Below are 25,320 nucleotides of genomic sequence, written 5' to 3'. Positions count from 1 at the left end.
ATAATAGTTGTAGGTTTGAGACTATTATACTGCTTACCGGATGTATTTAATGAAAATGCATACATTCGCACAAAAAATTTATTTAGAAATAAAGATAACGCGAAAATTGCTGTCGGAGGATGTCTTATTGGAAATCAGAGGAGTCATCTGTTATGCAAGGGTTTTTACCGATAAGCATCTGTGCCATTCTTCATTATCTTTAACAAATTTGCCACAAATGTTTTGATTTTCCACATCCAGACAGTTATCCATTTCATTAACATCAGGCAGTTGTTTCCGTCTATTGATTTCCTCTCTCCCTCTCTCTCTCTCTCTCTCTCTCTCGCTCTCTCTCTCTCTCCCTCCCTCCCTCTCTCTCTCTCTCTCTCTCTCTCTCTCTCTCTTGCTTTCGTGTGTCTGTTGAACCACCAGCTGCCCGTTCTCCGCTAGTTTCTTCGTATACAAGTGTACTAATTGATGTGTCATGGATTGAATTTCGGTTGTAGTGGAAGGAATAGAAGAAACTATAATGGGAGAATATGGGATTCGTAGTAGTAATAAGAGAGGAGAAAGGCTCATTTAGTTCTGCAACAAATTGCTGATGGTAATAGAAAATACTCGGTTTAAGAATCACAAGAGGGGGAGGTATACTTGACTTGGAAAAGGGCGGGAGATACGGGAAAATTCCAGTTACATTACATTATGGACAGGCAGAGATTCCGAAATTAGAAATTGGATTGTAAGGCGTACCCAGGGTCAGATCAGAATTTAGTACTGATGAAAAGTAAGCTGAAGTTTAAGAGACTATTCAGGACCAATCAATGTGCAAAGAAGTGGGACTCGAAGGTACTAACGATTGAAGACATACGCTTGAAATCCTCGGAGGCTGTAGACAGTGCTACAACGAACAGCTCCAGTTCTGTTGAAGGGGAATGGGCGTCTCTAAAAATAATAATCATAGAAATTGGAAAGAATAACGTAGGTACACGGAAGATAAGTGCGAAGAAACCATGGATGACAGAAGAAATACTTCAGCTGATCCATAAAAGAAGGAAATTCAGAGAAATTCAGGAATACGAAAATACACGTTATTTCGGAATGAAGTAAATAAGAAGTGCAGGGAAGCTAAGACCAAAGACTGGCGGCAAAAATGTAATGGAATCGAAGAATAAATGCGTGACGGAAGGACTGACTCAGCATATAGGAAAGGCTAAACAACCTTCAGTGAAATTAAAAGCAAAGGCTCAACATTAAGAATGCAGTGGTAATATCACTGTAAAATGCAGAGGAAAGAGCAAACAGGTGGAAAGAGTACACTGAAGGCCTCTACGACGGGGTGGACTTATCTAATGAAGTGATTAGAAAAGAAAAAGGGCTGACAGGGAAGAGGTAGGGAATCCAGTATTAGAATCAGAACTTGGAAGAGTTAAGATCAAATAAGGCTGAATGGATAGATAACATCCCATCGGAATCTTTAAAATCATTCGAGGAAGTGGCTACAAATCGACTATTCACGTTGACGTGTAGTATGTACAGGTATGAGACGGATGATATAACATCAGACTTTCGGAAAAACATCTTCCATACAATTCCGAAGACAGAGGAGCCGACAAGTGCGAGAACTGTCGCACAGTTAGCTTAACAGCTCGTGCATCCAAGTTGCTGACAAGAGTACTATACAGAAGAATGTAAAAGAAACCTGAGAATGTGTTAGATGACTATCAGTTTGGCTTTAGGAAAAGTGTAAGCACGAGAGAAGTAGTTCTGACATTGCGATTGACAATGGAAGCAAGATTGAAGAAAATTAGGAAACATTCATGTGATTTACCGACCTGGATAAAGCGTTCGACAATGTAAAATGTTTGAAATTCTCAGAAAAATGGGGCTGAGCGACAGGAAGAGACGAGTGATATACAATATTTACAAGAGTCAGGAGGAAATAAAAAGAGTGGACGACCAAGAACGATGTGCAAGGATTAGAAAGGGTGTAAGACAGAGCTCTTTCGCTCCTACTGTTCAATCGGTACGTCGAAGAATCAATGACGGAAATAAAAAGAAGGTTCAAGAGTGGAATTAAAATCCAAAGTGAAATGATATCTATGATAATATTCACTGATAGCATTGCTGCCCTCTGTGAAAGTGAAGAAGTAGTCCAGACTCCGGTGAATGCAATGAACAGTGTAATGAGTACAGAATAGACGAAAGTAATTAGAAGTGGCGGAAATGAGAACAGTGAAAAACTTTACATCACAATTGGGGCTCACGAAGCAGACGAAATTGTGGAATTCCGCTGCATAGGCAGCTAAATAACTCGTGGAGGACGGAGCAAGGGGGACTTAAAAGTACACTAGCACTGCCAATAAGGACATTCCTGATGATGAAAAATGAGGATGAAATTTCTAATAACGTAAGTTTGGAACACAGTATTGCGTGGTAGTAAAACAAGCACTGTGAAAAAATCAGAACAGAAGAGAATCGAAGCATTTGAGACGTGGTGCTATAGAAGAATGTTGAAAATTAGGTGGACTTAAGAGGTAAGGAATAAAGCGGTTCTCCGCAGAATTGGCGAGGAAAGGAAGAAAACACTGACGACAGGATATCACGACATCTGTTAAGACAACAGGTAATAACTTCCGTGAGACTAGAGGGAGCTGTAGATAGTAAAAACTGTAGAGCAAGACAGAGATTGGAATATATCCAGAAAATAACTGAGGACACAGGTTGCAAGTGCTTCTCTGAGATGAAAAGCTTGGCACAGGAGAAGAATTCCTGGAGAGCCTCATCCAACCAGTCAGAGGACAGTGGAAAAGAACTAGGTCTATACATCAGTTAATCTGCCTATCAAACTGTTCTTCTTTTAGACCCCACATGTAACAATGCTTTACTTCTTCGGCAGTGTAATCCTACAGTTTTCTGGGAATCTAAAAATGAATTTACTATTCCAGAATATATATTCTCCATATCAAATTCTGTTTTTCTTCCTATATCTTGTAAAAATTTCACTAATTGTTGAGTTTTCGTCTGACTCCTATTCTGCCAGTTTCTGTTCTCATTAGTTGGACTTCTATTCTTCCATATGTTCCGGAATAGCTCCTTCAATTTGGAAAGACTTGTCATATTCTTCTGCTACCTATTTGTCCTTTTCTCCTTTCTCAGTCGACCCTCCTCATCTGCATTTCGCAGATAAGACATTTATTTTTTCATGCAACTAAATGAGTTCAACTTTGTAATTGGTGCCTATGAAATTTATTTTTTAAAAATTTTGAATATTTGGCTCATCCACCTCTCTGCCCATTTTTTCAATTCAGTGACTTAACTAATAAACTACCTGTCATCATTTTTCCCACCACATCTCTCGCACTATATCTTTTCTTCTGTCATCTCTTGTCGGGATTGTAACATGAGATAATGATAGGTTATTCTCTCTTGTCTCTTCCTGTTATGACAAATCTCTCTGGCCTTAATTATAATCTTCGTTACAATATTTCATCTCTCTTATACTTAAAAGTTTCTAGTAGTATAATTGGTCATAACCTTACAGAATATCCAATTCATCTCAATCTGTGTTAAAATATCTGTATTACACCTCAATAGGTGTCACATATCCTTTACTCTTTTGAATTGCAAATTATTATTCAACAGTACTAAGCATGATCTGAATTACTCCTGCATTAGATTATGATTTACATCCAAATATCTGGTTACTAAATCGTTTTCTAATAATGGTGACGGCTTGCTGAGTGCCTAGTCTCCTGCTAGGAAATTTTCTTCTCTTGCCTTACTGAACACTGTATTCAATACGGTCAGATAGGTACTATCGGCGTCGCTTCTCATTTTTCGTAATGCAGCCACGAAAGAAGACTTGTACCAATAGTTACGGAGAAAAAAAAGACGTAAACTAGAATGCTGCAATATGATTGCTCATTAACCGCTATAGTCAGTAAACTAAATTCTCAATGACATGGGAACATTTACGACACTGAACTACAAAGATATTGTGAACCAATGTGTCACCAGATTGCACAGTAGATATTACAGACTCTTCTTAATACTACTATCACTGCCATGTAGGTAAATCATCACAGTCTTGTATCACTGGAAAGACCAGGCAGTACCATGAATGCTGGACAGTTCAGCATTTAACAATAAATACGGCCAGCAGGACAAAAGTAGTATTTTGAGTTTCAAAAGATGGCTACTTGTAGAATGGTATCCTTACAAAAATACTTCCCAGAGAAACCACTGCATCGTATTCGAAACAAGGTTGGGAACCTGTGGCTGGGAGACTTGCTGACAGTTTGTCTTGGCTACGCTGCAGTGATTTCGCTGGGAGGCTCTTACACATCCTCCACAGAGTCTCGAACTCTTCCCAAGCAATGTCCATATTTATGGAGGCATGAAGAAAAATATTCGTGACCGTCGATTTCCTTCGAATGAATAGTTGCAAGCCTGGGTTCCGTAGGCAACTACAAACTTTTTGTGAACCCACTACTAGATTTGCGTTTCTCAGTATGAAATTTAGCCCAACTTTACTTCTCACTCTATAAAAAGTCCACATATTACCAAAACTATGTATTCACAAACTGTATCCAACTTAAACTCGTCTGCTACCCTCTGACTGACCAGAACCCAATTTGAATTGAACTGTAACTGGTCTCAATACAGCATGTCTTTATATCAAGTGCGCAACGAAAGTAAAGCAATAATCTGGCTCTAATCAAAATTTCCACATACCTCGCGCCTTGACAATATTGTTGCAGATTTCTCGAAAGCACAACACAAACAGCAAGCAGGCAGCGACTAAGCTAGATTTATATTTCTACATAAAATTTCTAAACTATATTCAAACTGTTTCATACCACATAGTGTAATGTGGATATATGTAACGATAAAGCGGTGGTGCTTCTCTCAGCTCTGATCAAGCGAACAAAGTTAACTAGTTGCTATAGTCATTTCGCCTTTCAATATGTGCCTAATATTCATCCTTGCTGTCCTTTGCAATAAATCGTTCTTCACCTAACAGACACGAAGTCAACACAGCACCACTGAATACGTCCATCACCCACCACACTTCAACTAAGAAATATGTCTGTGCAGAGGCAAAGACTGTGTCACAACAGCACCAAAGATTGTTGAACAGTAACATAACTTGCTTTCTGTCTCTGTGAGCAATTTTTTGATGAAGACGTTGACCATCTTGTCTTACAGTGCGATAAATACACTCCTGGAAATGGAAAAAAGAACACATTGACACCGCTGTGTCAGACCCACCATACTTGCTCCGGACACTGCGAGAGGGCTGTACAAGCAATGATCACACGCACGGCACAGCGGACACACCAGGAACCGCGGTGTTGGCCGTCGAATGGCGCTAGCTGCGCAGCATTTGTGCACCGCCGCCGTCAGTGTCAGCCAGTTTGCCGTGGCATACGGAGCTCCATCGCAGTCTTTAACACTGGTAGCATGCCGCGACAGCGTGGACGTGAACCGTATGTGCAGTTGACGGACTTTGAGCGAGGGCGTATAGTGGGCATGCGGGAGGCCGGGTGGACATACCGCCGAATTGCTCAACACATGGGGCGTGGGGTCTCCACAGTACATCGATGTTGTCGCCAGTGGTCGGCGGAAGGTGCACGTGCCCGTCGACCTGGCACCGAACCGCAGCGACGCACGGATGCACGCCAAGACCGTAGGATCCTACGCAGTGCCGTAGGGGACCGCACCGCCACTTCCTAGCAAATTAGGGACACTGTTGCTCCTGGGGTATCGGCGAGGACCATTCGCAACCGTCTCCATGAAGCTGGGCTACGGTCTCGCACACCGTTAGGCCGTCTTCCGCTCACGCCCCAACATCGTGCAGCCCGCCTCCAGTGGTGTCGCGACAGGCGTGAATGGAGGGACGAATGGAGACGTGTCGTCTTCAGCGATGAGAGTCGCTTCTGCCTTGGTGCCAATGATGGTCGTATGCGTGTTTGGCGCCGTGCAGGTGAGCGCCACAATCAGGACTGCATACGACCGAGGCACACAGGGCCAACACCCGGCATCATGGTGTGGGGAGCGATCTCCTACACTGGCCGTACACCACTGGTGATCGTCGAGGGGACACTGAATAGTGCATGGTACATCCAAACCGTCATCGAACCCATCGTTCTACCATTCCTAGACCGGCAAGGGAACTTGCTGTTCCAACAGGACAATGCACGTCCGCATGTATCCCGTGCCACCCAACGTGCTCTAGAAGGTGTAAGTCAACTACCCTGGCCAGCAAGATCTCCGGATCTGTCCCCCATTGAGCATGTTTGGGACTGGATGAAGCGTCGTCTCACGCGGTCTGCACGTCCAGCACGAACGCTGGTCCAACTGAGGCGCCAGGTGGAAATGGCATGGCAAGCCGTTCCACAGGACTACATCCAGCATCTCTACGATCGTCTCCATGGGAGAATAGCAGCCTGCATTGCTGCGAAAGGTGGATATACACTGTACTAGTGCCGACATTGTCCATGCTCTGTTTCCTGTGTCGATGTGCCTGTGGTTCTGTCAGTGTGATCATGTGATGTATCTGACCCCAGGAATGTGTCAATAAAGTTTCCCCTTCCTGGGACAATGAATTCACGGTGTTCTTATTTCAATTTCCAGGAGTGTATATTAATAGCTATGGTGGTTACTTTTGAAATAATGAACAGCTTACTTAGTTTTTATCCATCTGTATTGTTTTCATTTGACTGTCCCTTATACTCTTTAACTCTGTTTAGGTCAGTTTAAAATATTGCGTTCTACGCACTACAGAGGTATCAGAAAGTCAAGCTGCTCTGGAGACGTAACATGAGCCAGCAATGAGCCAAGAATTTGATAGACTCGCAAACAGCGACAGCACCTCCCCTCCCCTGGCTGCTCGCCTCTGTCGATGGAAGGTTGGCTGCCGTGATCCGTCGGCCGCGACGCCTACCAGGGTGTTGCACCACATGGCGCAATGTTGAGCGCCATTGTAGTCACCTCTGTCCCCTGATATTACAATCTGGGTATCGCCAGCGAAGAGTACATATATGTATCATCTGAAGACACACAGTGTAGCGAATGTTCAAGTGATATAGCTAGAATTCTTCGCAAATGTGAACTATTAACTTCACTCCTAAAACAAGTATTTCACTGAAATATTTCTCCATAACACTCAACCGCTTTTCATTCTTAAAATGAACGTTAGTCTGCCGTCCATGCTGAACTAAACGAAAGGAGATCATCAATAAGCCTACGGCGTTATAGACGTCCATGTCTAAAACATGCGCTATGAAGGGCATATTTTTATCCGGAACAAATGAACAAATGCTGTTCTCGAAAAATAAGTAATTAATCAAAGCGTCATCTCAGAATCTATGAACACATAAACTAGAGTTCACTGTACAGTCTACACTTTTTATGTGTTATTACTTTTGGAAAGCAGGAAGAAAAAGTCATGATGCAGATTCAGTGGTTTCCGTAATAGACACCGGATTAAACAAAAAATGTGCATCATGTCGCTAGTATCTGTCGACATTTTTTAGGCAAACTTCCATTGCGTGTTATTAAATTATTCAGCATCACCCTCACTTTAAGGTATAGGCTTGTTGGAGTGTATACCCACAGTCATAAGGGACAGATTTTGACTAATATTCTTCTGGGTTTTATGCTTTAAAACTGTAAAGATCTACAATTTACACTATCATACAAACGAGGTTAGAGAATATGTGAGGAATAGAAACAACGCACTGTAAGGACGTTAATTATGTGTTATGGTAGTACTTCCAAGCGAGTAATTAAATTTTAGACCCGTGGTGGTGGATTTAACGTTTCTACATAACAATTTAAATTTCTGAAATTTTGCTTATAATTCAGTTACATGTTCGAAGCGAATGTAGGCAAAAAAGGTTTGTATTCACCACTTTCAGCGCAATATTGCATCTTAGGATAACTCTGAGGACCTATTATAATATCATCCATATTCTCAAGACAAAGGAAAAGAGGAACTTTTCCAGAAAAGTCTCGAAAATTCTTCTCTCTTGTCTCAGTCTCACAGATTATGTCACAGAGTAATATCAGTAATCGTCGGATAGGAATACTGAACATGTTGTTAAGCTTCCTGTATCAAAGAGTTACTGTTTTGAGTACGACTCTTAAAATGTTTCCGTACGTGGGCTGTTGTATGATACGCAAGTCATTAAAGATGTTTTAGGGACTAAAAGATAAATGTTGATTACCTTCCCCTTCTTCCTCTAGTCTTTGAATATCGTACTAAACGGATTCAGTCTTTTTTTCCAATAAACTCCTTGTGGATAAAGCTGATAAGTTTTTCGATTTGTCCTGAATATTTAATCGGTGTTCCTTATCTCCCATATAAATATTCTTCCTGTTTTAATAAGGGACGTAGTGCAATAATTAACACGCTGCAGTCGCTTTATGGAACCGCTGTGTCCAGTTTTCTGTGTTTTCTCTACGTCGATTGAGGCGAATGATGAGATGATTCCATGGAAAAGGTGACTGATTTGCTGTCCCTCCTTGCCGTATTCAAGCTTGTGTTCCATCCCCAATTACCTCGTCGCCATCGAGACGCTAAACCCTGATCTTCCTCCCGTCTTTCTTCCTTAAGAATTCAACCGGTTGCAATATTATCTCCCAGTTTTTTGATCGAAACAGGAAAGGTAAAATATATCCGTTACTATTGCTCTGCTTGCACCACTTCAACACCATCAAAGTGAAGTCCACGAAGGTGTTCTATAAGTTTTGGAAAGAGATGAAAATCGAATTAGGACAACTGTGGACTGTATGGAAGATTGCAAGATAATCGATGACATGCTACAATTCGGAGCCCTCCAGCGGCAGAGGGCTGCAAAGATACAGACGTGAAGAATAAAAATGCAGAGTGTTAATAACATTGTGTTGTATGCAAAATGCTGTAAGAGTTTTCACATAAAAATTCGGAGGCCTTACTTTTCAGCACGCCCTCGTCCATACGGCTCCGTATGGATACCAGTGAAACAAAGTTCACCTCTTTACTATAGTTGAATTCTAAATTAGTGAGTTTCTCGAAACTCTCTTTTCTTCTCGAGAGAACTACTTAAGAGGGAAAATTCTCTTAGCTGGTAACAGTATTCGTAACAAACACCTACATTTTTTTTCTTAATACAAGAACGAATTTTCAGCTCTAAGAGAGAAACTCAGGAGACGCAAAATAACAAATAGCGCATTGTCTTAAAACTACTAATCAAAAGTGGTAAGACAAAATAGTTGTTGTCCGTGCCCTGTAAACGATGATAGCCTTCAAGCAACTAGTAGAAGAGAAGGTAATCGTGGTCTTAGACGTACACTTAACAAATGTGTGCACAAAGGAATTTCCATACATGATCTTCCGAACGATTATCTCATATTGAGTAAGATATGTGTGAAGTTAAAACTGCATTTAGATCTCGCTCTTCCATTCGCTATGTTAGCCTTCTACTTTATACGCCGAGTCTACACGTTATCTGTGGTTATTGCCGTGGTGACCGTGAGAAAACACTTTAGAATAGTTGTCAGGTTACCGGAAAATGTGCAGGTGTTTTGATAAGGGCGCTAAGTGTCGAAACCGAGGGAGATGGCTCTGTTGTAAACATACTGGACTCGCATTCGGAAAGAGGGGTTCAAGACGCCGTTCGGCCAGCCAGATTTAGGTTTCGGTGATTTCCATAAATCGCTTCTAGAGGATGCTGGTCCGGCTTGGACTATTGCCTTCACTGTCCATCCCCAATCTGAACTTATTATCCGTCTCTAACGATGTCGTTGATGGGACGTTAAAATACAGTTGTTCTTCCTTCTTCAACATGTTCCGCCCAAAAGCGCCGCGCGGAGTGGCCGTGCGGTTTGAGGCGCCATGTCACGGATTGCGCGGCCCATCCCGCCGGAGGTTCGAGTCCTCCCTCGGGCATGTGTGTGTGTGTGTGTGTGTGTGTGTGTGTGTGTGTGTGTGTGTGTGTGTGTGTATGTGTGTGTGTTGTTGTTGTTGTTAGTGTAAGTTAGTTTAAGATAGTTTAAGTAATGTGTATGTCTAGGAACCGATGATCTCAGCAGTTTGGTCCCTTAGGAATTCACACTCATCTGAACATTTTTTAAAACATCAAAAGCCTTACTAATAAAGTCGCACTACACGCATTACATAAAGTTTGTTGTAAAATAATACAATTGCTAAAGTAACGAGATGTTGTGACGTGTTTATCACTAAGGGAAAAAACGAATGAACCAGCAATTCTGCAACATTAAAATTTTCTAATCAACATATTAGGTACGAGATCAGATATGAAACAAATTACTATAGCGATGTCTGTACATTCGTTTCATCGAGTGCAGACCAGATGGGATGGTAAATCTGTTCTAGACCTCTTGTTAAGGTACAAAACACGTTTTGTTAAAATGTACTTTCAACATAAAGGTTTCATCTTATCCCTACCATTACATCATCATCAGTACGAAATACGTTTAGCACACTTTTCACACTTACCATTGTAGCAAACCACTTACAATTTGGAGAGGCGTTTCCGATGCAAGTACTGTTGGGCACTGGAAGTTAGTCACCAGCAGTGTTGGATCTTAGATGTGAGAAGTTAGCATTGATGGACGGTAGAGGTTTGATGTGTTAGCGCAGGCTAACGATCTGTACATGTTCGACTTGGAGACTGAATAGTATTCACGATTATATACCTTTGCACTAGATGTCTATGACGATTTATGTTCGTGTTTCAACTGGATGTCACATTATTAAGGTAAAAAATACATTATTTGGTTTGCAACAAAATCTTTCCTTTGCTAACCACATGCCTGTTAGTAGTTAGTGGCTTTAGTAGTTAGAATCTTTTGTGTAGCTGGCAGTATTGACGCTCGCTGTGTTGCAGTAGTTCGCGTAATGAAGATTTTTGTGAGGTAAGTACTTAATGAAATGCATATGTTATTGCTAGGATTTCTTTTTCGTGAGGGCCATTCTTTTTAATTAATTATTTGAAGTCAGGTTATCTTTTTTTGGGTAGTCAGATTGCGTTGCGCTGGGATATTGTGGGTCTCAGTCATTCAGCAATTTAAGTACAGCCACACTCATTTAAATAAAGAAGTTTTACATGTAGGGCTTCATCTGGTGCCATATTATTCATAAACAGGATAATATAATGTTCAATTTTACAGAAAAAAGGAAGTAAGCATTGAACCGTGAATTTACTTTCAAAACCTTTTCTTAAGAATTTACATTATTTACTAGCGTTTCATCAAGAACCTTAACACATTTAATCACACTATGTGAGCGTGGAAGTAGTTGCCACTGGGTAACTGATGAAAACAAATCAAATTTCTTTCAACAAATGGAAATTTTATTCCTAAAAGCCCCGCCCCCTATTTTTTTTAAACAGATTTAAAATTATAATCAGAAAGCACCCTGAAAAAATCAAGTTACAATTTCATTCAAAGGCAGGAAGAACAATATTGACAGTATGAGCTTTCGGGCTGAGAACCTTGCCGCTGCCTTTTGACACGGCCCTATTCACGACCGCTCACAAAAACCTCTGAAAGACTACACTGGTGCAAATCTGCAACACACCAGATTACTTTAAACTAAAATTTTTAACAACTCACACAAGCACATAAACTATGCACCCCGTAGGAGGGATGGAAATGGTACAAAACACTAACATTTCAAAATTTAACTTGCTACCGAAGGTGCGACGTGATTTAAAAAAAAACTCTTACGGTGGAAGGGTGGCAACTTTATATACTAAAATGACCATTTAGATAAAAACCCATAAAATGCAGTCTCACATAAAATATACAAACATACTCTACATTACACATATACCGCCTCTCAAATTGACAGGCAAGATAAAAACATATTTCAGGAATTCGGTCGTTACACTTCAAGCAATAAATTCGTTAACACCGAATCCGACAATCATGACAGAGGCAGTTATTAACGTACGGCAGACCGACAGACAGACAGACAGACAGACAGACACTAACTGCCTAACAAATGCGGACGAGAGACAGACGAGCTAGCTGGGGACGAGAGACTGACCAAGAAAACAAGTAGAATTTAACAAGTAAATAAAACAACATCTCACGAATCACTTCTAATAAACTGCGATGTCTGGCGAAGACCTGGCGCAGCACCCTCAAAACGCTCTCCCGAACCGTCCGCTGCCAGCCACTTCAACGGACGCAGGAAGGCGCGCCGATCTCCCGTCTCGCGGCGTCGCAGCTCGCCCCGGCCAGACCGACGTCGTGCGTTGACTCCTGTTGCTCTCGTGTCGGCTGCGAAGCCACTACCCCTCACTATATGGCGCGGCCCACTGGACTGAAGTGGCGACCTCACATGCGCCGACGCTCAAGACGGACAAGTCATCTTGTGACCCAGTGCGCGACCGACTAACAGATCGATCCAACCGCCAATGCCCATTGCCTGAACAAACTCGAGCAGACTGGCGGCCTAACACATAACCGAGCGAGGTGGCGCAGTGGCTATCACACTGGACTCGCACTCGGGAGGGCCACGGTTCAATCCCGCGTCCGGCCATCCTGATTTAGGTTTACCGTGATTTCCCTAAATCGCTCCAGGCAAATGCCGGGATGGTTCCTTTGAAAAGGCACGGCCGACTTCCATCCCCGTCCTTTCCTAATCCGATGAGACCGATGACCTCGCTGTCTGGTCTCCTCCCCCAAAACAACCCAACCCTAACACATACTAGCACTGAGGACGACAGACAGACACTGACTGCCCCACAAGGACCCGGCTGACCAACTGACCAGACTCGCCAAGACTGACAGACTGGCCCACCGTCGAGCTCATAGCGCCCCTTAAATGCACGTGAACAGGCAACTTTTCCCCTTTCCCACCAGAGGGTGACATCACAGCGACGCCACTGCCAGAAACGGAAGGCGACTGCTTTACACTACGCGCTGCGGTGCGCTCTTCAAAGCAGCAAATTTTACCACGGCTCAAGCATTCTGAAATGATATCTCTTACATTTTCTGTTGTTGGTTAGGGTAACTACGTAAATACTAAAAACCAGCAGTAATTAGATACTTCCGAATCATCATGTAATGATTTGCTGAATTTCAACCATCCCTGCACCATTAGTTGTGTCGTATGAGAAATAATTGTGTTGTATTGATCGAAGCTATACACTGAAATGTAAAAAAATTGCAGGATAGACAACGTAGCACAGAGATCAGCGTGTCTGGTTGCTACGCAGAAAACCGAAGTTCGATTCTCGATACTGCCACGGATTTTTCCTTGGTGCGAGGACTGGAACCACTCAGCCTCGTGATGCCATTTGAGGAGGTACTTAAGTGAGATGTAGCAGCTCCAAGGTCAAGAAATCCAACAACTGTCAGTAGAGCAGTGTGCTGACACCTTGCCCCTCCATACCGTAACAAATGGCGCCATTGGCAAAATACAACAAGGAGGACGGTCGCTCCCGACTGGCACATCACGGCCAGAATGCAGAGCTTATCCTTAATTTTTATTAGACAGATGTCCAACGTGCATAAAGCCAAGATATGTCCGGCTAAGAGATAAGAGATTCTTTCTGGCTATTCTTAGAGCGATATCAGGAGTAAGGCATAGATATTTAGTGTCGTATAGCTTGTTCCTGGTGGAACTTAATACAGTTTTACATTTGCTGAGGGATCCATTCGGTCCTGACTTACTATCTAGAAGATATACAAAGAAAAAGCATCTTGGCATTGCTTAGATCTCTAGGAAAACTGTCTTTATGAAATCCTATTATGAGTGCATTGGCCAATAAACTTCAGACCTTCTTGAGCATATCGCTCTAAGACAGAAAAGACGACGGACCATGAATTAGGTAGATGTGATATGCATATACGAACAAACAAATGGTTACAATTTCAGAAAAATTGGATGATTTATTCAAGAGAAAGAGCTTCACTAATTGAGCAAGTCAATAACGCGTTGGTCCACCTCTGACTCTTATGAAAGCAGTTACTCGGCTTGGCACTGATGGATGCAGTTGTTTGGTGTCCTCCTAAGGGATATAGTGACAAATTCTACCTAATCGGCGCGTTAGATCGCCAAAATCCAACTGGTTGTAAGGCCCCGCCCATAAAGCTCGAAACGTACGTAACTGGGGAGAGATCGGGCGGCTTTGCTGGCCATGGTAGGGTTTGGCAAGCACGAAGACAAACAGTAGAAATTCTCACCGTGTGATGGCTGGCATTATTTGATGCAATGTAAGCCCAGCATTGCTTGACATAAGGGGCAACGTAGAATATAGTCGACGTACTGTTGTGCTCTAATGGTACCGCGGAAGCCGACCAAAGAGGTCCTGCTCTGAAAGGAAACAGCACTGCCGACTGGCGGCTGTCAGGTCCGTATCCTACAGCCCCCCCCCCCCCCCCCCCCCCCCGCGGGGCGTCTCCAGACCAGAGCCGTGCATCGCGCCACACGTACCGCCCGAGCTCGGCTGCGGCCGACCGCACCGCGGGTAGTCGAGTTCAACTGTACCGGCAGCGGAGTGCGAGAGTCGCGATACGCCGTCCAGGCCCTCGTGGGGTACCCGGATGAGCACGGGTGTCAACAAGACTCTGTGCAACTGGGTAACAGGCAGCGCTGGTGAGGGTGGACTGACTGGCCACCCATGTGCGCAATGCCAAATTGGTTCCTGAATCGTGTGCACTCCTTTGAGGATCGTGAAGGTCTGGTGGTGGTGGTGGTGGTGGTGGTGGTTAGTGTTTAACGTCCCGTCGATAACGAGGTCATTAGAGACGGAGCGTAAGCTCGGGTTAAGGAAGGATTGGGAAGGAAATCGGCCGTGCCCTTTCAAAGGAACCATCCCGGCATTTGCCTGAAACGATTTAGGGAAATCACGGAAAACCTGAATCAGGATGGCCGGAGACGGGATTGAACCGTCGTCCTCCCGAATGCGAGTCCAGTGTGCTAACCACTGCGCCACCTCGCTCCGTGAAGGTCTGATGTGCTAGGAACAGGGTGTCCATGATCATTTACAAAGAAAAATAATGCGCAGTGTAAAATGATGGATGTAACACAAAGAAAATACTTACTGTAACATGGAAGTAATTGAATTCAAAGCAAATGGTTCAGTAGCCCTAATGCTTTTATAACCCTTTTGTATTTCACCCGTACTACATCAAAAGGGCTGATGAAGCTTTTGCACAATGGCTAGTACGCACTATTAAAGTATTTTACACTTTTCAGTCAATCTGAAAGTTTTTGTTATGGAAATGATTGGCTCAACCGTTCCTCAGGTGAAGACGGTTTTAAATTACTTCCACTGTGAAGTTCAAAAATGGTTCAAATGGCTCTGAGCACTATGGGACTTAACAGCTGAGGTCATCAGTCCCCTAGAACTTAGAACTACTTAAACCTAACTAACCTAAGGACATCACACACATCCATGCCCGAGGCACGATTCGAACCTGCGACCGTAGTGGTCTTGCGGTTCCAAACTGAAGCGCCTAGAACCGCTCGGCCACTTCGGCCGGCCACTGTGAAGTTTATTTCAGGATTTATTTTTTATACACGTATAAGAAAGAAAAGCCTTTAAGCATTGCTTTGTGGACGAGACAGGTAATACGCTTGTTGCCACTTTATTTCACAGCACTGGAAACTCCGTCTGTAAGCTAAATTAGAAACTTACCGGAATAAACATTTATTTTCTGTAACTGAGTCACTGAAAGTTTCCAGTAGCTGCTCGTTTCAATTTACACTTTGTGTGGATTCCAAAATTATTGTCTTTTCCAAGCGATTACGAATACAGTTGTTATCACTAGATGGAGCAAGGAAATAGTGTTTCAAAGTTTTCCAAATCCCTTGAAATGCTCCTTCATTTTAGTCTTGACATTTTCGTCCGAAGTAAGATGAACGTCATTAGGAAATCGTAAAGGGCATCGAAGCCCTCAATGTGATTGGAATTTACACAGATTTCCCAAACTGAGAGGCTTTTAACGAACGGTACATACGGTCTTGCACATTACACTGGTTTGTGTTTGGTCCGTGAAGTAATAAATTTCAACTGCTGATTATTCACCAAAATTTCTGTGAAATAAGCTGCAGTCGGAAGCCAAACTTTGCCTAGGGAAAGGTGTGCCTAATGAGAAAAAGATAGACGCCATACAGCATGAGAAAATTTTTGCTTCGGTAAACCTTCTTACATCCGTGTAAGCCAATAAGAACTTTTAAATACTTAGGTTAGTATTACAAAAAAATCACTAATTAGTAGGGTGGTAGGATGACCGTTAGTGAAAGTAACTATTTTCACTGCATCCTAAGGTACAGAGATTTTTCACATGCACCTAACAATAAGTTGATTTAATGATTACAAGCCACGGTGAAGATTTCAGTATGCATCTTGTTGCTGATTTTGCAGCTATTTTAATATAGGACGGGAGGTTAAGAACTGTTTTGGTAGATACTGTGCGAAGTAAGCAACTGCTTGCAGATGGGCCACAGAGATTTAGTATCGTGCCCGCAGCAGCGTGACGCCTGGTGGGCGCGCGAGCGACTTGACTAGCAGCCGAGCCGCCCGGCCGCCCGGGGGGACAGGGTTGTGGCGGTCCACAGGGCGACCCGGCACCCAGCAGTCAAGGCTACGGCCCAGGGTGGGCTGCGCAGACTCGGTGCACGCCTCTGCTCCAGACACGTCTTCGCTGGTCAATGGGGCTCAGTCCGAAGCGGGACCCATCACTGAGGATAATTCTACTTCGGTCAATGAGATTCCAGGCCGAAGACGCCTCTGCATACGCCCAGACTGCAATGAGATACCAGCTGGACTGTTGTGCGCTATACAGTCCGACAGTGATGGTCTCTGGTGGCATGCCATTTCATAGCAGGACTCCCTTGGATGGCCAATAATCAATAGTGAACGGCTTTCTTGTTTTCGACATGCAAGAATGAGGAAACGAGGGAGACCCCAAGGTACAGATTAGAAACCAAGAATATAACATCTCTAAAAAAAAGGCATCGTGAGACGTGAAAGACAAATAGTGCTAATTACTTTTCATAGAGTTTCTGCTTGCACAAGTGACACAGAGTGAAAGGGTTCGAAGAGGACGACAAAAGATGGTTGTCACAAGTGACACAGAGTGAAAGGGTTCGAAGAGGACGACAAAAGATGGTTGTCGGGACTACAATGGAAAAGTATAGAAGCACTGACAAATATGAAGTGTCTGGCAGCAGGCTTCTAGTATTCGTAATTTAAAGGTCGAATATTGGATAAATATTTTCTGTTGGGCAATGATATCCCTGCACTTCTATACGAAAAGGTCACTACAAAGTTCAGGAGCCTGAATAGAAATGGAAATGAGCGTTTCGTGTCATTGTCCGGGAGGCCCTTTATGGGGCAACTCTGGCCACCTTGGTGCAGGTCTTTGCAGGTCTTAATACATTCGACGCCGCATTGGGCGACCTGTGCGCCAGATGGGGATGAAATGATGATGAAGACAACACAACACCCAGCCCCTGAGCGGAGAAAATCCCCGACCCAGCCGGGAATCGAGCCCGGGTCCATAGAACAGCAATCTGTCATGCTGATCACTCAGCTATTGGGGTGGACAGGAGCCTGAATTGATGAGTAAGGTTTGGGTTTCTGTATTGAGCATCACTGCTAGTGAACCCCACATTGCAGGCAACACCATCATTGGTGCCAGACTCTTTGCTCTTTAGATTCAGGGTCAGTAGACCATTAAGCCGCCCATTCGCACGTCCAGGAGCCGGCAAAATCCCCCCTCCCACTGAATAGATCACTGATCCATATGACTCTATGTGGACACACTCCAATTCTGTGGCGGATTCTACCTGCGCCCAGTCTCGTGGCAGTTTTCACCGTACCAAAACAGAAGGGAAAAGGAAGGATTGTGGGGTGGCAGGTAGAGATCGGGGCTAGCAGTGGGTGCGGTGCGCCAGTGGAGCCGACGAACCGGGGCCCTGGAACCGGCCACTACAAAATCTTACAAGTGTGTCGGGGCAGACCAGCTCGGCAGGGGGGAGGGGTGGGGGAGGTTGGCCGACTGATCGGTCTGTGGATGAGCGACTTTAGGGCAGAGTATCGACACTGCCTTACACGCTACGCCGGTCGTTAACGTCGCTGGCCCTGATCCGGTTCTGGCAGGCCAGCGTGCAGAAGTGCCCGCCTGCCCCACATGCTCAGCTCTGACGTCGCGCGCCTGCGCGCTTCACCCGCCGGAGCGGCCATTCGCTAATTAAGGGGACGCCGAGCAATGCCTCCGAGGATTGCAGAGCGACACACGCGACCGCGACTCTTTCCCGGATACGGCTCCATCATTTCTACCTAATGACGGACCGCCGAAACGCGCTTGTAAATTATCCGGCCACCCGGATAAGATGCGTTTTGATGTCTGCCTCTGCTCTGTTTCTCATTACCTAATTACTTGAACAACGGTTGATTAATGTCTTTTATGAAAAGCGCCGCTCCTTTGACCACAGACACGATCTCTTGATCTATTTGTTAATACTCCGAAGTGTGTAGACAGAGCTGTTACTTACAGTAAGTGGGAGAGAGAAAAAAATACGACTGTCTATGTATTTCGTTAATTACATGTGCATTAAAGGCGTTAATAAATAGAAATGTTACAGTCGGTCTTGGTGTCTGTATAACCACAGTATGTAGTTTATATTTATCCAGTAGACCGGTTCCATAAGATCGTGTTTACAGCCTAAACGACAGTATTGGTCTATACGTCCCTGATTTTGAAGCGCATCTGTCAGCATTGTGAAAACGGGGTTCGATGAACGTTGCGGTGGAGCAGGGTATTTATCTTCGACAGACAGTTGCCCAACGGACGGAGTCAGCGTTCACAAAAGAGGGTTTCATTAATGTAAAGACAAACTGACATACGTTGTGTATTATTTTCTTTTATAAACAAAATAAAAATAGATCTAAAAGGGCAAGTAATACTCGACCGCTGGTGGTTTGTCTCTACACAAATTCCTAAGGGTGCCTGTGCCCCGTATGCGATGTCTACCTTCACCAACATTTCGTATAAATATCGTAATTTTACTTCGTCTTGTTTGTACGTAATATTTTCGATTTGAATGGAGTTTCTTAATTGAAAATAACACTACAGACTTATTAGAAACAGGCGTCTGCAGAATTTTTTCCAAAAAGGCAAAAAATTTAGAAACTGCCCCATTTTATTTTATAGATGCGCTGACCCACTGAACGTGTTGGGCCCCAGCGGAAGAATTTCACAAGAAGTACATAGAAGTTATTGTACATCAAAAGACTGATAGTTATCAAACTTGAAATTTTAAAATAAATTATTTTTTTCCGTTTAGTAGTAATCATATTCATTTTTACATGCAAAGTATATATTTAATGTATTAGTAAGAATGTGGATTCTATCTTTTCGAGTCAATCATCTAAAATTTGATATTCATATGATTAAATCCAGCATATCCAATGAATTATGAAATAATGATGGAAAATGTTTACAAAAAAGTATTGTATGTAATCCCTTAATGTGACATGAAACGAAAGTTAAAAATTTGAAACAGAAAGTATCCTTTTGAATGTCAACAAAAATAGCATTAATAACAGGTGCGAACTTTGAAAAAAAAGGCTTACTGGATTTTCCCTACAACACTTTCTTTGCTCACAAAAGACATCTGACAACGTTAATGAGTTCGTTTCATTTCTTTCATCCTTCTAATTGTTTTGTATTGACTGGTGTAACAAAAATATGTTTCGTGAACTACATTTTTGTCTTGGCGACGTGAAGTGTAAGCCACGCTTATATCCGACTAGATGTTACGTCCTATCATGTTTTCCGTCCTTGTCAATATTTTCCATATATACCTCTGCTCGCCAATTCTACGGAGAACTTCCTCAGACTTTACCTTATCAGCCCACCTAATTTTCAACTTTCTTCTGTTGCACCACATCTCAAATGCTTCGATTCTCCTCTGTTCTGGTTTCCCCACTGTCCATATTCCACTACCATACATTGCCGTGCTCCAAACGTAAGTTCTCAGAACTTCCTTCCTCAGATTAAAGCCTATGTTTGATACGAGAGACTTTTCTTGGCCAATGATGCCCTTTCTGCCAGTGCCTGCCAGCTTTTTATGTCATCCTTCCTCCGTCCATCATGGGCTATATTTCTGCCTAGGTAGCAGAGTTCCGTAACAACGTGTAATTGCGATCCCCATTTCTCGCTGTTCTCTTTTCCACTACATCTCATTACTTTTTTTTTATTTACTCCCAGCTCATATTCTATTCGCATTATACTGTTATTCCATTCAGTAACTCATGTAATTCTTCTTCAATTTCTCTGAGCATATCAATATCATCAGCGAATCGTATTATTGATATCCTTTCACCTTGAATTTTAATTCCACTCTTGAACCTTCTTTTAATTCAGTCACTGTCTCATCTAAGAACAGAATGAACATTAGGGGCGGAAGACGATATTTCTGTCTTACACCCTTTTTAATGCGAGTACTTCGTTCTTCATCTTCCAGCACTGTTATTCCCTCTTGGTACTTGCACGATTGTATATTATCCGTCTTTCCCTACAGCTTATTCCTATTTTACTCAGGATTTCGAACATCTTGCATTATTTAACATTGTCGAATGCTTTTTCCATGTCGACAGATCGAAACTGATAGTTATCTAACAAGTCTTCAATTTTTTTCCATTGTTCTGCAAAAAATGGTTCAAATGGCTCTAAGCAATATGGGACTTAACATCTGAGGTCATCAGCCCCTAGACCTAGAACTACTTAAACCTAACTAACCTAAGGACATCACATACATCCATGTCCGAGGCAGGATTCGAACCTGCGACCGTAGCAGCAGCGCGGTTCCGGACTGAAGCGCCTAGAACCGCTCGGCCACAGCGGCTGGAATTGTTCTGTATATATTGTTGTCAGCAACGTGAACTCATGAGCTGTTACACTAACTGGTGATCATTCTGGCTCTTATCGGATGTTGGTATCTTTCGGATTGTATGGATGATATTTTTCCCGAAGTCTGATGATATATTACCAATCTCATACGGCTTACGGACCAACGTGAGTAGTCGTTTAATTGCCATTTTCTTCAATGATTTTAGAAATTCTGATGGAATTTTATCAGTCTCTCCTGTATTATTTGATCATAAGTCATCCACAGCTCCTTTAAATTCTGCTTCTAATACTTGATCCCCCATTGCTTCCCTGTCAACTCCTGTTTCTTCTAGTATCACGTCATCAGACAATTCCTCCACCTCAGAGAAGCCTTCGGTGTACTATTTCCAACTATCCACTCTCTCCTCCTCATTTAACAGTGAAATTTCCATTGCTCTATTAATGTTGCTTTTAATTTCACTCAAAGATGTTTTGACTTTTCTATATGCTGAATCAATCCCTCCGGCAATAATTTCTTTTTCGATTTCTTCAGGTTTTTCATGTAGGCATTTCGCCTTAGCTTCCCTGCAGGTCCTGTTTATTTCGTTCCTAAGTTGATATTATTTCTTTATTTCTAAATATCCCTGCACATTTAGTACTTCCTTCATTCGTCGATCAACTGAAGTATTTCCTCTGTTACCCACCGCTTCTTCGCAATCTTTCTACCTATGTTCTTTGCCCTTTATAGAGATGTCAGTTCCCCTTCAACTGAATTGCCTATTGTGTTATTCATTATAGCAGCCTCAGAGAACTTCAAGCGTATTTCTTCCTTTCTTAGTATTTCCGTACCCCATTTCTTTGAGCATTGATTCTTCCTGACCACTCTCTAAAATTTCAGCCTACTCTTCATCATTTTTAAATTGTGATCTGAGTGTGTTTGCTGCTGGGTACGCCAAACAATTCAATGTCTGATTTCAGAATCTCTTCCTGACCATCATGTAATCTAATTGGAATCTTGCCGTACCTCCCTGTCTTTTCCTTCTATACCTCTTCCTCTTGGGGTTCATGAACAGATTATTCCTTATTACTAGTTGAAATTTACTCCAAAACTCAATTAGTCTTCTCCTCCCTCGTTCCTATTAACAAACCCCATATCCTCCCATAATCCTTTCTTCTGCTTCTATCCCTATCACTGCATTCCAATCCCCAATGACTATTAGATTTTCATCCCCGTTCACGTACTGAATTACCAGTTCAATATTCTCATACACTTTCTCTATCCCTTCATCTTCTGCTAGCGACGTCGGTACGTATACCTGAATTATGGTTGTCGATTTTGGTTTACTAGCGATTCTGCCCCCCATGAACCATGGACCTTGCCGTTGGTGGGGAGGCTTGCGTGCCTCAGCGATACAGATAGCCGTACCGTAGGTGCAACCACAACGGAGGGGTATCTGTTGAGAGGCCAGACAAACGCGTGGTTCCTGAAGAGGGGCAGCAGCCTTTTCAGTAGTTGCAGGGGCAACAGTCTGCATGATTGACTGATCTGGCTTTGTAACACTAACCAAAACGGCATTGCTGTGCTGGTACTGCGAACGGTTGAAAGCAAGGGGAAACTACAGCCGTAATTTTTCGCGAGGTCATGCAGCTTTACTGTATGGTTAATGATGATGGCGTCCTCTTGGGTAAAATATTCCGGAGGGAAAATAGCCCCCCATTCGGATCTCCGGGCGGGGACTACTCAAGAGGACGTCGTTATTAGCAGAAAGAAAACTGGCTTTCTACGGATCAGAGCGTGGAATGTCAGATCCCTTAATCGGGCAGGTAGGTTAGAAAATTTAAAAAGTGAAATGGATAGGTTAAAGTTAGATATAGTGGGAATTAGTGAAGTTCGGTGGCAGGAGGAACAAGACTTTTGGTCAGGGGAATACAGGGTTATAAATACAAAGTCAAATAGGGGTAATGCAGGAGAAGGTTTAATAATGAATAAAAAAATAGGAATGCGGGTAAGCTACTACAAACAGCATAATGAACGCATTATTTTGGCCAAGCTAGACACGAAGCCCACGCCTACTACAGTAGTACAAGTTTATATGCCAACTATCTCTGCAGATGACGAAGAAATTGAAGAAATGTATGATGAAATAAAAGGAATTATTCAGATAGTGAAGGGAAACGAAAATTTAATAGTCATGGCTGACTGGAATTCGGTAGTAGGAAAAGGGAGAGAAGGAAACGTAATAGGTGAATATGGATTGGGGCTAAGAAATGAAAGAGGAAGCCGCCTGGTAGAATTTTGCGCAGAGCACAACATTATCATAGCTAACACTTGGTTCAAGAATCATAAAAGAAGGTTGTATACATGGAAGATGCCTGGAGATACTGACAGATTTCAGATAGATTATATAATGGTAAGACAGATATTTAGGAACCAGGTTTTAAATTGTAAGACATTTCCAGAGGCAGATGTGGACTCTGACAACAATCTATTGGTTATGAACTGTATATTAAAACCGAACAAACTGCAAAAAGGTGGGAATTTAATGAGATGGGACCTGGGTAAACTGAAAGAACCAGAGGTTGTACAGAGTTTCAGGGACAGCATAAGGGAACAATTGACAGAAATGGGGGAAAGAAATCCAGTAGAAGAAGAATGAGTAGCTTTGAGGAATGAAATAGTGAAGGCAGCAGAGGATCAAGTAGGTAAAAAGACGAGGGCTAATAGAAATCCTTGGGTAACAGAAGAAATATTGAACTTAATTGATGAAAGGAGAAAATATAAAAATGCAGTAAATGAAGCAGGCAAAAAGGAATACAAACGTCTCAAAAATGAGATCGACAGGAAGTGCTAAGCAGGGATGGCTAGAGGATAAATGTAAGGATGTAGAGGCTTATCTCACTAGGGTTAAGATAGATACTGCCTACAGGAAAATTAAAGAGATCTTTGGAGAAAAGAGAGCCACTTGTATGAATATCAAGAGCTCAGATGGAAACCCAGTTCTAAGCAAAGAAGGGAAAGCAGGAAGGTGGAAGGAGTATATAGAGGGTCTATACAATGGCGATGTACTTGAGGACAATATTATAGAAATGGAAGATGATGTAGATGAAGATGAAATGGGAGATATGATTCTGCGTGAAGAGTTTGACAGAGCACTGAAAGACCTGAGTCGAAAGAAGGCCCCTGGAGTAGACAACATTCTATTAGAACTACTGACAGCCTTGGAGAGCCAGTCCTGACAAAACTCTACCATCTGGTGAGCAAGATGTATGAGACAGGCGAAATACCCTCAGACTTCAAGAAGAATATAATAATTCCAATCCCAAAGAAAGTAAGTGTTGACAGATGTGAACATTACCCAACTACCAGTTTAATAAGTCACAGCTGCAAAATACTAACGCGAATTCTTTACAGACGGATGGAAAAACTAGTAGAAGCCGACCTTGGGGAATATCAGTTTGTATTCCGTAGAAATATTGGAACACGTGAGGCAATACTGCCCCTATGGCTTATCTTAGAAGCTAGATTAAGGAAAGGCAAACCTACGTTTCTTGCATTTGTAGACTTAGAGAAAGCTTTTGACAATGTTGACTGGAATACTCTCTTTCAAAGTCTGAAGGTGGCAGGGGTAAAATATAGGGAGCGAAAGGCTATTTACGATTTGTATAGAAACCAAACGGCAGTTATAAGAGTTGAGGGCATGAAAGGGAAGCAGTGGTTGGGAAGGGAGAGAGACAAGGTTGTAGCCTCTCCCCGATGTTATTCAATCTGTATACTGAGCGAGCAGTGAAGGAAACAAAAAAAAATTTCGGAGTAGGTATTAAAATCCATGGAGAAGAAATAAAAACTTGGAGGCTCACCGATGACATTGTAATTCTGTCAGAGACAGCAAAGGACTTGGAAGAGCAGTTGAACGGAATGGATAGTGTCTTTAAAGGAGGGTATAAGATGAACATCAACAAAAGCAAAACGAGGATAATGGATTGTAGTCGAATTAAGTCGGGTGATGCCAAGGGAATTAGATTACGAAATGAGACACTTAAAGTAGAAAAGGAGTTTTGGAATTTGGGGAGCAAAATAACTGATGATGGTGGAAGCAGAGAGGATATAAAATGTAGACTAGCAATGGCAAGGAAAGCTTTTTTGAAGAAGAGAAATTTGTTAACATCGAGTATTGATTCTAATGTCAGGAAGTCGTTTCTGAAAGTATTTGTATGGAGTGTAGCCATGTATGGAAGTGAAACATGGACAATAAATAGTTTAGACAAGAAGAGAATAGAAGCTTTTGAAATGTGGTGCTACAGAAGAATGCTGAAGATTAGATGGGTAGATCACGTAACTAATGAGGAGGTGTTGAATAGGATTGAGGAGAAGAGGAGTTTGTGGCACAACTTGACTAGAAGAAGGGATCGGTTGGTAGGACATGTCTGAGACATCAAGGGATCACCAATTTAGTACTGGAGGGCAGCGTGGAGGGT

This window comes from Schistocerca nitens, chromosome 1 (genome assembly GCF_023898315.1).
Source record: "Schistocerca nitens isolate TAMUIC-IGC-003100 chromosome 1, iqSchNite1.1, whole genome shotgun sequence".
Taxonomy (NCBI): domain Eukaryota; kingdom Metazoa; phylum Arthropoda; class Insecta; order Orthoptera; family Acrididae; genus Schistocerca; species Schistocerca nitens.
Note: the sequence above shows the minus strand (reverse complement) of the source record.